General features: G+C 47.4%; 1 long non-coding RNA gene across 1 annotated transcript; it reads left to right on the top strand.

The window, feature by feature from the left end:
* Window positions 1–10592: 10592 nt before the first annotated feature.
* On the top strand, window positions 10593–11830 carry LOC118989653 (uncharacterized). Its single transcript, XR_005067041.1, has 2 exons — window positions 10593–10724; window positions 11568–11830. It is a non-coding gene; the product is annotated as an uncharacterized LOC118989653 (long non-coding RNA).
* The last annotated feature ends 2778 nt before the right edge of the window (window positions 11831–14608 follow it).

Here is a 14608-nt window from a genome sequence, read left to right on the forward strand (position 1 = left end):
TGAGCTGCCCACAGTTGTCAGGCAGTTGGCCTTACTGATCCTGGCTGTCTACTCACAAATTGGTATTAGTGGTAACAAGAGCAGACTAACACGGTGACCAGGCACCCAGCAACTGGATGCCACCAGCTGAGCTTGCTAAAGCTGTAAGTCTCTGCCAGCTGCTAAGCTGCCTAGGCACCCACATTTCCCGGACCTTGTGGTGGGAGGCAGTTCTGGGTCCAGCAAGGAGCAGTTTCTCCCTCCACCACCAAGTGACACCTCTGGTCCAGCCTAAAATAGAAGATGCAGGGAAGCATGGCTAGTAGGGCAACACTCAAGATTTCAGGGTCAGCACAGGACTGAAGAATCAGTGGAGCCTCTGGACATTCAGCATCTAAGCCAGAGCCCACATTGCGTACCCGGGGAAGTGAGCCCAGAGAGGTAGGAGCTATGCCCAAGGCCACAGAGCACAGGGCTAGAGCTTGGACTCCCTTCTTGTCAATCTAAGGTCTTTCCTGCTCCATCATGTTGAGGATATAGCTTTCCACCATCTTTGCTAATCTAAGTCTCTCCTTTACAGATTTGTTCACCTTGTCAACTACCATTGTCTAAGTACCTACTGAATGTCAGTCACTGTGCTAGGCACTGGGATGCAGGCAGCAATCATTGTGGAAAGGACTAAAGGCATGAACAGAGCCATCCATTGAGGTTAGTACAATGCACATTAATGAACAGGGAAAGGGGGAGTGGCGGTGGAAGATGTCTCAGAGGGATGAGCTGTGGTGTGGGTTGCATTAGATAGGGTTGGAAAATGCCACAGTAACAATGGTGTAAGCAAGGCATTTCTCTTCCCTGTAAAATTCCAGGGCTAGTATGGAGATTTGCTGTGCAAAGGCCTCAGGGACTCAGGGTCCTTGCACTCCGCTGTATTGGTACCTCTAGAGAAAAGCCCTGGTCCTCATGAGCCAAAATGATGATTACAGCTCCAGCCACCAAATCTGCACTCCAGGCAGCAGGATGGAAGGACAAAGAGGAAGGAGGCAAACATGTTCACAAGAATATGTATGTGAGAATGTTCGATGTCAAGAACCAAGAACTATGAAGAGTCTGAGGTTTTACCCAACATGGAAGCTAACAAGTGAATCTGCCACTGTTTTTATAAGGGATGGCAGAAGACGTGACAACCACGGGTCAAAGACAAAGGACTTTTTCACTCACAGCACAGCAAGCAGCATGAGCATCAGCACATTTGTGTCAGTTTCTCTAGTCCCCAGGTCCCAGGGGGACAGTGTGGAAGGGCCCATAGGGATGTTACAAATATAGTGAGTTGCATTACAAGACAGGATCCCCAAACTAAAGCAACCTGGACTGTTGATGGTCAGAAATAAGCATGCATGCCCTTTGCTCCACTGTGGGACACATCATTCTCCGAGACTATTCAGATTAGAAATATCCTTAAAAATATAATTCACAACAAAAGGTAGTTGGGGCCTCATGCACAAGATGTACAGAAATGCAAGAGACCTGCGGGGCATTGTTTCCCGATACATGGTAGCTTTATTCATGGTGGCCCCAAACCGGAAACAGCCCAGTGGCCCATCAAAAGGAGAACAGAGGTATTCACAGTGGACTAGTACTCGCCAATAAAAAGAAACGGATAACTACAACCACAAAGATGACCCTCAAAAACGTTATTCTGACCATACGTTTATGAAGTGATGGTCCTTATCTTGATGTATCAGGACTTACCAAGTGTACAATTAAAGTTTTTCATTTCATTACAGGTAAATTTTACATCAAAATATTGTAAACAAACATACACCTACATATTTGGAGGGAAGTGTACTGGTGTTCACAATTTACTAGTGAAATAAATAAAGAATTGGATTTTTAATGGATGAGTAGAGAGATGGAGAGATGGATAGATAGAGAGATAGGTACGTAATAAAACAAGTATCACAGAATCTAGGAGATGGGTATATGGGTGTTCACAATATAATTTTTCCAACTTCTCTGTTTATCTGAACATTCCTATGACAAAATGTTGTGTGGAAGGGACGGGGTAGAAGTCATAAGAGGGGGGAGAACCTTTTAAGAACGTTCCCAGGAGCTGCCATGTAATACTTCTGTCTACATTCTATTGGCTTGAACCTAGTCACGTGGCCATACTCAGTTGCAAGGGAGGTCTGACTATGCTGTCTTTGTTCTAGGTGACCTTAGATCCAGGTAACACTTCTCATACCGAGAAAGAAGGAGGGAACAGATCAACCAGCAGCCCCTGATATGTCACTACCACTTTGGCCCACACAGTGCCTTTGATATACCATGCAAAGGCACACCTCCCTCCAGGCGCATGGGCCTAGTGCCTGGGTACAGCTTGAGGCAGAGCACACTCTGACTTCAGCCTTCCCTCACCCGTAGGCCAGATGTCCCGGAGCAGGTGCGGATGTGCACAGCATACCTGTAGGCATACAGGACAAAGTTCGGCAACTTTTTTCTAAAGAGCTGGCTACTTAACAAATCAGTTTAACTTTAATTTCGGAAATCTTTTGAGAGCAAAAAATAGACTTGTTTCTGTGTTCGTTTGGATCAGTAGGAAGCTGTAGTAGAATTTCAGGAACACTATATACTGGTTCTTACATTCCATGCTGCTACCTTGGGAAACCTTAAATGTGTGACAAGAGCCCACAGACATCTGGAGAAGTGATGTCTTTTTTTAAAAGTCACCGCTTTTTTCTCTTGAGGACTTTGAGTTTGTCTGGTGGTGAGCTGCTTCTTACGATAAAGCAGTTTCATGGTGGATGCTGTCACCATGGAATGAAGTGCTTGTCACAAAGTCTCTCAAAGAGTGAGCAAATACGTTAGATATGGAGTTGTTGGGAACGTCCCTCGACAGAGCAAAGAACCTGCTGCTCCACGTAGGTTCCCAGTCGGCCATCAGACTATCAAATCTCACAGCTTGTTTGAGCTTGGAACTGGTTTGAAAGCAAAAAGATGAGATTTTTAAAAATGGAAACAGTTGATGAGCACTGCATATCCAGGGTAGACTCTCAGCAGTAGCATTGTCCATGGTCTCTCCACGTGGGCATGTAGGGTTTGGGCTCAGGCCACCATGGAATGGAAGTTGCCTGCGGTTTTGCAGAAGGCACGGGGCAACCCTGTGCTTGGCTTGTCTGATGCCAGAGAAGGCCAACGGCTCCAGCCCTGGCTCAAGAACACGGTGTGTGTGAATGGGGGGAGTAGAGTCAGCAGCACTTGTAGCTTGAAAATCTTCCTTCCTTCCCCTTTGAAACCTGCTGCCCAGAGAGAGGTACAAGCACACAGACCTCACGGAGGGTTCCGCTTTTCAACAAGTGTCCTTCCATTCACCAAACTGCTCAGACTAGAAACCTAAGTGTCGTCCTTCATTCTTATCTTTCTGCGCCAATCCAGAAGTCTGAGGCTTTCACCACAGGGTCAGAGTGGTGGGTCAGGCCTCTCAGAGGTGTTGCTGAGGGATTGCCATGGTCCCCACCTGGTGTCCCAAGTTGTATCTTTGCCTCTCTACTGGTCTCCACACACAATCCAAGTAATTGTTGATAACATTTGTGTGAGGTCATGTCATCCCTTTGCTTAAAACCCTCCTCAGGCTTAGTACTTCTGCAGAGCCAAGTTTAAACTTTGAACCACGTCCTGCTGGGCCTTCACAATTCTGGCTGCCATTGGAATCTCCTGGAGCCTTACAATCCATGATACCCAGGCTGCCCCCAGGCTCCAGTAGGCAGCCAGGCTGGGACCCAGCATCCCACCACCCACCCTGACCACTCTCTGCCTGTGCCCTTCACTCTCCCTTTCCTCCCACGCACCAGCCTTACCCATTTCCTCCTGTTGCTGACCCAAGGCTACTGCCTCTGCTTGGAATCTTCTCTCACTGCCTTCAGGTCTCTGAGTACATGTTACCTCCTGAAAAAGGCCAGCCCATCACTCCCTACCTTTTTATCCTACTCCTTTTTTCTCAAGGTGCTCTTACTACATGTCTCCCACTAGGCCTGGCATCTCCTGTTTCGTTCTGGAACCCCCAGAGTCTTGAGCTGTACGGGTATTTTTCTATCTGGTCTCCCAAGTTCTCCTTTTGTCTCTCTGCGTATTGAGAAGGCCTGGCAGGCTGTGGTTCGAAGTCTAAACTTGGCTCTGCTGACGTAGTAGGCAGTACATTGAGTTTCTTGAATGCAGGAAGAATGAGTAAGTATTGTAACTCTACCCAGGCTAACATAACTCTGCCTATACTATAGAGGCAATTTTCCCCTGGAGAAGAGAACTACCAAATTAAGTAACAAAGGCCTGGGTTTTATTCCACGGTGGTTACATGCTTGGTCAGGGGCAGGCCTGGTGTGAATGTCTTCTCCATTCTTTCTGTTTCTTACACTGTACAGTGGGAATTATTGGACTCGCCTCTTAGTGTGATTTTGACAGGATTAAGTGTAGTAATGGAAGGGAGGCTTTTAGCCTTATTAAAGGCTCAATAGCATAATTATGGGTCATGAGCATGTAAGCTCCGACCTGTAGCACTTGAGGGTCTTATTCTCTGACAATAACGAACTCTATTAGTACGAATTGAGTATGGCTGCCCAGAGAGGGCCCGCGCGTGCCCCCGGGGTCCACAGCCTTCTGCTCCGGGCCAGAGACGACCGGGCCTCCTGAGCGGGTCTGCGCAGCCTGGGCGTTGGGTCAGGACAGGCGCCGGCAGGGTCGAGGAGGGCGCAACCGCGGGGCGGCTTTGTGTGCAGACGGATTTCCTTTTCCCCAGATAAACACGCGGCGGGGGCCGCGACCACGCTGCATAGCAAATGCCTCGGCTCCCGCCCCGCGTGGGGCCCTCGAATGAGACGATTTACTCCTGCTTTGCATATTAATTGATCTAAATGCCATCCGTTCTGGAAACAATTAAGAGGCCCTTTGGCTCGGGGGGCCGCGCGTTGGCTGCGGCAGCGAAGTGGCAGGCGCCCCCTCAGGGCCTCAAGCTGGGTGGGGATCACCGGCCCGGAGACAGGGGGCGCCAGGCACCGGCGGTGCGAGCCGGGAAGGCGGGATGCGCAGGCCCAACCAACACTGGACGCGAGGTGCAATGTGACCTTTGTGCAGGCACCTGGCATTTGGTGCGGGCAAATGCCCCACCCCTCCCCCTCGCGCACCCCACCTGCCACAAACGCGCCCCGAAGCCGTCCAGGGCGGGGGCAAGGACAAGCGAGAGGCGTGGGTGGTGGGACCAGGAGCAGCAGCTGGGCCTTCAAAGACCGTAGGCTTTATAGGTATTCCTTGACTACCGTGCACGCTAAATGCGTTGTCATTTGACCCTCACTTTTCAGGTGATGTTGACTGATCAAGGGTAGCAGTTTGCCTCCTACCCAGGTCACTGAAAATGCCCTTTCACCTCACCATGCTGCAGCCAGGACAGGACTTCTGTTGCCATGGCATTATTTTGTCAGACCTCTCTCCAACCCCTGGCCAGAAGCCATGGAGCTGAGAATGGCGGGGCTGCCAGCTGCCCAGCTGACATGCTGCCTTATAGCACCGTGGCCATCAGTCTTCTCTGGGTCCTCAGTGGAAGGAACTCAGTGAAACTCATGGTCCTTCCAACACATGCTCGATGCTTTCTTTCTTCCCTGGTGTTTCCGCCTACAGACTGGCACTGCCACCCTCCCCTCTACTGGGGTTTGGAAACCAATAGTCCCCGTTGACTATCTTATCTGACACCTGGCTCTCACCCTATACCCACCTGCATTTTCACAAAATGCATAATGACTTCTTTCTAGTCTCACCGTCTCTGCCATCTCCCACTATGACAAGTGCCCAAACTCTCTTTGCTGCCACTCTGGCCCTGTGGTCTCCTTCCCACAGGGTGCTGGAGGCAGGCTTTGAAGAGGTAAATCAGATCCAGTTACCAGCCTTCACCCCCAGCCCTCACCCCCAGCTCCTTCAAACCTTTCCTTTGCACTCAAAAATCTACCTGTCTTTCCATGGTCCCCAGGGGCCTGTGGGAATCAGCCTTCTTGCTGTCCTTCAGCCTCTACAAGTATACTGAAAGTTATTTTAGAAAAGAATATTTAAAAGGAAACCTGAAGGATGAGGGGGAAGCCAGCTAAAGGATCAGAGGAACAGTGTCTCAGGCAGAAGGAACAACAAGTGCAAGGGCCATGGGGCAAAAAACCCTTGGCTGCTTCTGGGATGGCCCAAGTCAAGGCCACTGTGGCTTAATGTGCAAGGTCAGCACAGTGACAGGAGAGGATCAGAGAAAAGAGCAGTGGTCAAATGTCTCAGACAAAGAAGGTGGGTTTTAAGTAGGAGTGCGACCTAATCTGGTTTACACATTCATGAGCATTATTTACCCACTTAATTGGATATGAGTGAGAATCTTGGGGTTTTTTTCCTTAGTTCCTTCTCCAGCAGCTTACCTGCTCTTTCTCCTCGGCCTTCTTCTTCTCCTCCTCCTCCCCCTCCTTCTCCCCTCCCTCTCTTCCTCCTCCTTATTCTCCACCCCCCCTCTCTCTCTCACACACACACTTACATAGCCCTCCCATCTGTCTCTGAGCCCTGTGAACTCAGTCCCCCAATTCCCTCTGGCCAAGCCTCTCCCTTGGTTCCTTCTGCCATGACTTCCTGCCTGAATGACCACAACAGCCTTGAACCCCCCCCCAACACTCCCTAACTGCAGCCTCATCCCCTCACCCCCACTCTGAGAACCTGGACCCCACATGGCCCTCTCCTTGGGGCAAAGGGCAGTAGTTCAACTGACTATTCCACACAGGAATGGGATCCCAGACATTTAGACATTCCAGGGGAAGTCTGAAATCCGGATTTTTCTGTGAAATCTGTCAGTTTTAAAATATTACATCAAAATAAGAAATATTTAACACCGGTAGGACTGAACAAATTACATGTAGCAAATCTAGCCCAGGCGTTCTACAGAACCTGACAGTCAATCCATTATTCAGTTAACAACCCACAGGTTGAGACTTCTCACTGTTGTCAGGCATTGCTAAACTGAGACTGAGTAGATGATTGTCCCCATATCCTCTATGTTCTCTGGCACTTTAAGGATTTTATTATTTCATTTAAACTTTTTTTTTCATTTTTTAAAGATTTTATTTATTTATTTATCTTTAAAGGGGAAGGGGAGAGGGAGAGAAACATCAATGTATGGTTGCCTTTTGTGCGTCCCCTGCTGGGAAATGGCCTGCAGGGAACTGGCCTGCAACCCAGGAATGTGCCCTGACTGGGAATCGAACCACGATCCTCTGGTTTGCAGGCTTGTGCTCAATCCACTGAGCTACACCAGCCAGGGCTATCATTTAAACTTTTGATTACTGTGGAAACTATTGGTATAACATGCAAAGCAAAGATCTAAATTAATTTCTGTTATAGATGGGTAGCTTATTGTCTCAACAAGAAAAATGGATCAATCCTGTTTTTAAAATGCCATCTTGACCATATAGTAACTTCCTATATATATTGGGTGCTATAATTTCTAAATTATCCATATTTCCATTGTGTGTACAATAGTTGTAATTATTTGACTGTATAATAGCTTTGAAATACATGTAAATATCTGATGGGGTTATTCCTGCTCTTCACATTTCTTTTTCAAACTTTTTCTGGATAATTGTGCTTGCATATCTTTCTATATCAACTTACTCATAGAATTAACTTGACTAGTGTAGTCCCAAGAAAAATCCTGTTGGTGTTTTCATTATGATTGTATTGATGTGGAGATTACTTTAGGGAGAACTGACATCCTTGTATTGAATCTCTTTAGCTAAGAATGTGGAATACGTTCACATTTGTATCCTTTAAAAAGTTTTCTTCACATAGATTTTGTACATTTTTTAAAAGTTTGTTTCTGGGTTTCTTCTGCAAATGGATATTGTATTTTAGTACTGGTCATTGTCTGTGTATTTGAAGGACGTTGATAACAGAATACTGATTTTGAATTCAGTTAGCTCAGTCAATTATGTTAGTTGTTTTTAATGAGTTTTTCAGTCGATTCTTCTGAGTTTTCTAGCTAAATGGTCAGAGAGTCTCCTGACAGTGACAGGCCACCCCCCTCTTCCCATTCGATGGCTCCTTCCGTTGCACTGGAGGGGGTTTCAGAAGCGCAGTGACAGGATCCAGCATTTCTAGTGTTTCCACCCTGGTTCTGGGTGAAAAGCTATGTGCCAATGTGTGGTGCTAAAAAACTTATTAGAAGTTTTTTTGTCAGAATAAGTAATTTTGTTAATGTTTTTAGAACGTGGAGATAAAGAGAAGACCCTAGAAGCTTCCAGAGACTGAAAGAGTCACAGAATGAGCACCAAGAACCAGAATAGCACTGAACTTTTTAACACTAACCCACAACACCACGAGACCTGCCTTCGGCATTCTGGGGGAAGATGATTTCTAACCAAGATGTGTGCATCACGCCAAACTGTCAATCAATTATCAAAAACTGAACTCCCATATGCAGTTTCCAAGGAAGCTACTGGCACACATATTACAACAAATGAAGGTTGTTAAACCAAGAAGGAAGATGGCTTAGGATCTAAGAAACAAGGAACCCGATGTAGGAGAGTGATGAAGGGAATTCTCGGGGTAATGATGCAGACAAATTTCAGGACTTACATACAGACAGCCAGGTAGGGGCAGGAGGACAGAGGACTTCAGAGAAAAATAGAACTGATAGGTTCCCAGATGAGTTTGAATATATTGCTAGAAGTTTAGACATGTTTGTGGGAAGAAATAGTAGTGTTATGCCAAAGACTAACTAAATGAAAAACTGAGGTAACCACTAACTTCAGGAAAAACAAAAATTGTACAAGACAGCAAGTATAACCATCATATAGTGTGTCTTTATCTGTGTATAATGTATACGAAGTTATAATAATATAAAAACTCAGTACTGATAGCAACTGTGATAGAACTGAATTGAAAGGAAAGGTGGTTTGCGTGCGGCATCTGGTGGAGCATCCAGATTTTCTGCAGGAGGAAGCCAATAAAAAGTACCTGCAAATGAAGGTAAGGAATGATCATTAGAAATATGGAAGTAAATGTCAGAAGGAATGGCCAAGGAGTTGAAAGTGGTTGCCTCTGAGGAGGAGCTGATTGGTCAAGTCTGCTGCTTTTCATTCCCAGTTTCATGGTACCATTCAGCTTTTACATTTTTCTGCATAAATATTTTAATAAAAATAGAAATTTAGTTTAAAAATGTTCATGTGTATGTTATCTAAAGACACCTTTTGCACTGCCTCTGCTTGTAGCAAAACTCAAACAGACTAAGATGTTAGTCCTGGTTCTGCAAATTACTAGCTAATATGACCCTAGGCAAGTTCTCAGTCTCTCTGAGCCTCCTTTTTACTTTTTTCATCTAGAAAGTTGAGATAGTACAAGTACCTATACCACAGAATTACTGAGAAGATAAAGTGCGATAACGATGCCTGGGTCTGCACATAGAAGCACCCAACAAAAGGGGACCACCACCATGATCGGTGTTCCGGTTTCCCTTCCTTCAGTCCCTACGGGACTGGCCATGGGAAACTCAATTCACATCTCTGGGCCTCATCTTTAAAACTGGAATAAAATACTTCCATCCTCTGAGCAGATAAATGGCATAATGACTGTAAAGCACCTGACACCTGTCCCTCTAAACCTTCGATTTCTCCTTTTTAAAATGGGATTTTTTTTTAGTTTGTGTGTGTGTGTGTGAGAATGAAATGAAATGGCATAGCTAAAGTCTCTAGCAGAGCACCAAGGACCCATTTATTTACTTAAAAAAGCCAGCTATGCTTAAGACTGACAGCTTTCTTAAATCATAAAAGTAGCCCTTAAAGTTTTACAGTGGTATGTGTCAATTATATCTCAATAAAACTGAAAGAAAAAATAAGAAAAGTAAGACATACTGACTATAGAAATTTGAAAAATTTAGAAAAGTTAAAAAAACAGTAACTGCAATGTTTCCTGACAACATCTATTTTGTATATATATTTGTTATATCAGTCAACATGGGGCGGATCATGCTGCAGGGAAAACCATAGGGAAACCTCAGTGGTTTAACAGTACAGAAGTTTATTTCTGCTCAGACCCAGCTCGTCGGAGTCCGGGTGGCTGACAGTCAGGGGTGCTGTTCCCCGTACGGTGGCTCCTGCGGTCTTCTGGGCCTTCCGTGTCAACCACAGTCTTCAGGCTGCAGGGGCCAGGGAAGAGTGAACTGGGGAGGAGAGTGCCAGAAATCAAACACTGCCCCCCTGAAGTGCCGGGGTTACTTTCCTCTCATTCATTGGCCAGAGCTATTCACATGGCCATACCTGATGTCGAGGAGTAAGGAAGTGAAATCCTTCTCAGTGCCTGGAAGCGGAGAGGAATTGGATGAGGTTGAACAGCAGTAATGTCTACTGCACACATTACGGAACTGAGGTCTCATTGTGTACAGGTTCTGTCTGCTGCTTTTGTTTCTTACCATTCCATCATGAAATTTTATTTGATAACATGGTAAACATGAAGATTTGATAAAAGACTATAAGTGCTGTGGTGACACAATTTCCCTCTTCCTTTTTTTCTTATTCTTCTGATTTAGGGAACTGTGTGGAGGTCCAGACCCCAGACCTTTGCCATGGCACCCAAGGCCTCCCCTCCCACCGCCCCCCAGCTGATGCAGCACAGCAGGGCCCGTCTTTCCTTCTTGGGAGAGCTTGTGTAGTTCCATGGTGTCATTTTCTCCAGAAGTAACACATTTTGAGGTGAGGCCAAGAGAACCTGCTGAACAACTGCCAGATTAACAACTCCACATGTGGGGTGCGGCTGCACAGGGCTCTGCTGGGGCCTCCTTGAGCAGACAGTTAGCCGGCGGTGTGAATGTGCAGTGTTAAAAGTGACACCAGAGTGGTGGAGGCGTCACCGTCAGCTGTTGCAAGAGATGACACCTGGGCCTGCAGGGCTGGGTGAGAGCTCAGGATCAGCAGCCCCTCCTTACTTGGGTCCCAGGATTCCAGGGGCCGGCGGGAAGGGGTCCAGGAGGAAGTGAGCTAGGCAGCCCACTGGAAGGGAGAATTTGTCCTAGACATGCAAAGTATGGAAACTGGAGCTGTCAGAGTGGAGAGGAAGAAACATGTTGATGTCAAGAGGCTGGAAGTGGAAAGGGAAGGGGCCAGCGAGTCAGGAAGCCCCACTCTGCAGAGGGCTGTTCAGTTCTGTTTCCCCCAACAAACTTTTGCTAGGTGCCCATTCTGACCATAGAGACAAAACAGTTGTGATTTTCTCAAAGGACAACCTCTAAGGTTTATAATCCAGTTGTGAAAATGTTCCTGAAACACTTGAAGCATTTAAAGAGGATTGCAAAGTACACTTTTTATCTGGCATTGGGCTGTATGGAGAGATGGTCACGGTTTTAGAGGACTTTGAAGGAGTGAGGGTTTGTTAAAGAGCTCCTTCCTTCTCAGCTGCTGCCATGCACAGAAGCCCCAGACAAAAGAAGAGGAAAGAGAAAACAGGAGCAGAGAAGGCAAACTGGGAGAAAGGGGAACTATTTAATCCTCAAGCAGTATGTGAATTGGGCACAGCAATCATGTCAATCCATTTTGCAGATGGAGAAACTGAGACCCAGATGGCCTAACCACCTTTCCCTGAAGACAGAGTTGCAACTGGAGCTAAGATAGTCCAGCTCAGTGCATTCTGCAGAAAGACTTGTGTGCATCCTCTCTCACGGGCTGTGGACATAGGTATAAGATCTGACCTGGGTCCAGCAACAGCCGAGGTCTGGACAAAGGCCCATTATAAAGTAAAACTCGAGAACATCCACTCCCTTGGGAGTGAAATAAAACAACTCACCTCTATCTTTATGATTTATTAAACATTCTCCTGTTTATCATCTCACTTTCTCCTCACAACAACCCTGTGACAAACATGATTATTACCATTTTATATTTTAGGAAACTGAGGCTTCTTAGTACTCATTAGGAATGGATGAAGCCCAGGGCAGCTGACCCCACTTCCAGGTACTCTTTTATCTCACCAGTCAGGCAGGACAACCCAGATGGTAGCTAATTTGCTTGCCTGGTCCCTTTTCTACTTCCAATGTGAAGCGCCCTAAAGCTGACTGGACCAGGGAGGTATAGGTTTAGAAGGAGCCACCCATTGTCTGGCCAGCAGCCAGTCAGATACTTCTGTAAATCTGGCCTACGTCTCCACAGGAAGGCTCAGGGATCTGGGGAATAAAGGCAGATATTGGCAGCATGTTAGTGTGCATTCTGCATGTACACCTTTTTGCTGTCCTCAAAACTGTCCTCATTTCTCCCTCACCCCCCACCTTCCACACCCTCGCACACCCTCAAATCCATGAGACCTGGAGACACGAAGACGCTTGCTTTCTCTACCCAAGGTTAGTAGGGTTTCTTGCTCCATAGGAGTCAGGTAGCCGAAGGCACCAAGAAAATCTGCCTTGCTGAATCCAGGCAGACTGGGTTCAGCTGCTGCGCCCCTGCAAGTCATCTTCTTCCTTCTGAGATGATACCTTTCTTTCAGGAGCATGGTGCCACCCTGGTCAGTCCTGAGACCAGCAAATGACCTTTCTACCATATTTGCACTGCCAGACCAGCACCTGGCCTTGAAGCCACCTTGCCCTTGTGTCCTCGCTGTACTCATTAGCTCAGGCTTGAGCTACTTGTTTTTTGAGCTAGCTTCCCTCTAGGTTATGCATTTGAGAAACGTTTGCTGAGTGCCCGTTGTGTGCCAGGCACCATCCTGCAAGCACATGTTTTAGGTTTACTCCCAGCTGTGGCCTGGGATTTTCCTGTTTCCCTGAAAAGTCTTAATCCAGAGTTTTTATTTCTTCTTTACTGCACCTCAGACCATTGCTCCTTTGGCTTTGCTGTCCATGCAGCTCTGGGTCAAATGCCACCACCTCCATTTAATTCCTGGAAAATTGGGTTTTGGACTATTGGTCTGCTGGGTTTTGGGTATGCCCGACCCTACAAGGACTCCTGCCAGGTTGGGTCATATAAAGATGGTCATCCAGGAGAATTAGTTGTGAGCCCAGCTCTGAGATTCTGCTGGGAGAGCAGGGCCCTTGGGAGCCAGAGGCCATTTGCACAGCCTCTGGATATTCTCAGCTTGCCCATCCTAACCACCTTCCCATCTGCCCCCATCCCTCCTTTAAGCTCCCTCCTTTCCTTCACCACCAAATAACCTTGAAAGTGTGGGTTCCAAGGGCAACTCCGTCTTCACTCCTTTCCTTCAGCAGGGCCAGGCCTGCCCCGACTATACCTGCTTCACAAGTAATTCATACAAGGATGCATCTCCCACCCTCACATGTCCCTCCCCTCCCCCACAGTGACCCTACTCTGCCCCTACCCCTGCCCTGTCTTCCTCTCTCAGCCTGGATGTTACTCCAGTTCTTTCCCTCCCGTGACATCTTAATCTTCCCTGGGAACACATCATGACCTCAGCTTACAGATGAGAAAATGGAGGCTCCGAGAATGTGAGTAAACTGCCTGTGGCCATGCGGCTGGAGAGTGGTGGAGCAGAGATGGCATGGAGTCTGACTGGAGACCCACCCCAGGATTCACCCTGCTCGGCCTGTTGGGCTCACCAAAGGTGACTTGCCGTCCCCTGAAATCACACTGGAGCCCTGGCCTTCCACTCCAGTGGAGCCAGCACAGCCCCTCCCGGCGGCCTTTTTTCTCCCGCAGGGCCACACAACTTGAAGATGTTTATCCAATTTAAACCAAGATGTTATTCTTTGACTCCACATTTCTGTCGTGATAAGCAAGGCTGCACATCTCCTTGTTTCTTTGGAAGCCACGTGTGGCTCTGTTCTGCAGACGGCCTGTTGCTATTTGCTTGGTTTCCCTGGGCTTGTCAATGTCCCACCTACTGTAGGACTGCCTTGGCATTTAAGAAACTCACCCTTTGCCATATGTGTTGCAAATATTTTTCAGGGATTTTTTTATATGTATAATGGGATTTGAACATAATACACAGTCAAATTTTCAATATTTGTTTTTTGGCTTGACATTTACTGTCAGTCCAGTCAGCCTTCTGCAGTGTTCTCCTAGGCTTTGGGGACGCGAGGTTTCCTCTGACCCTGCCCTGAGCCATATAGGCTGATGGGGGTGGTCTGCACTGTGGCAGCCTCCTCTTAGGTTACGTTCAGCTTCCTCAAGAACGGGCGAAGGGTGCATAGGAGGCCCTGCTCCTGAGAATGCCCTGCTGAGGACACAGGAAATGCAGAGCAGGGGTCCATCACTGTCCCTGGCTCAGGCAGGTGGGGCAGAGCAGCAGGAGGCCAAGCACACTTACTGGCCAGAAAGAACTGTTCAGCTGTAGGTGAGTGAAGGGCAGGGGGGGAGGGGAATAGAAGCAATTTGAAGGGGTTTGGAGGCAGGAGAGACCTATGCCAGGAGGAGAGCGCGGTGCATTCCAGACAGAGCAATGTCACAACGACGGTGTGTGAAGATGGCCTATTTGGAGAGTAGTTAGAGTCTTGCCTTGGCCGTGAGGGATGAGAGGGCGAAGAGCAGGCTAGGGACACGGGGTTGTTTGGCTGGCAGCTGTAGGGACAGCGACACGCCCTCACAGCCGGTCAGGTTGTGGTAGGAAGTGTCCTGGGTCAGGGCAGCAGGGAAGG

The sequence above is a fragment of the Sturnira hondurensis genome, unplaced genomic scaffold (genome assembly GCF_014824575.4).
Source record: "Sturnira hondurensis isolate 20B ecotype Veracruz unplaced genomic scaffold, ASM1482457v3 Scaffold0006496, whole genome shotgun sequence".
In the NCBI taxonomy this organism is placed as follows: Eukaryota; Metazoa; Chordata; class Mammalia; order Chiroptera; family Phyllostomidae; genus Sturnira; species Sturnira hondurensis.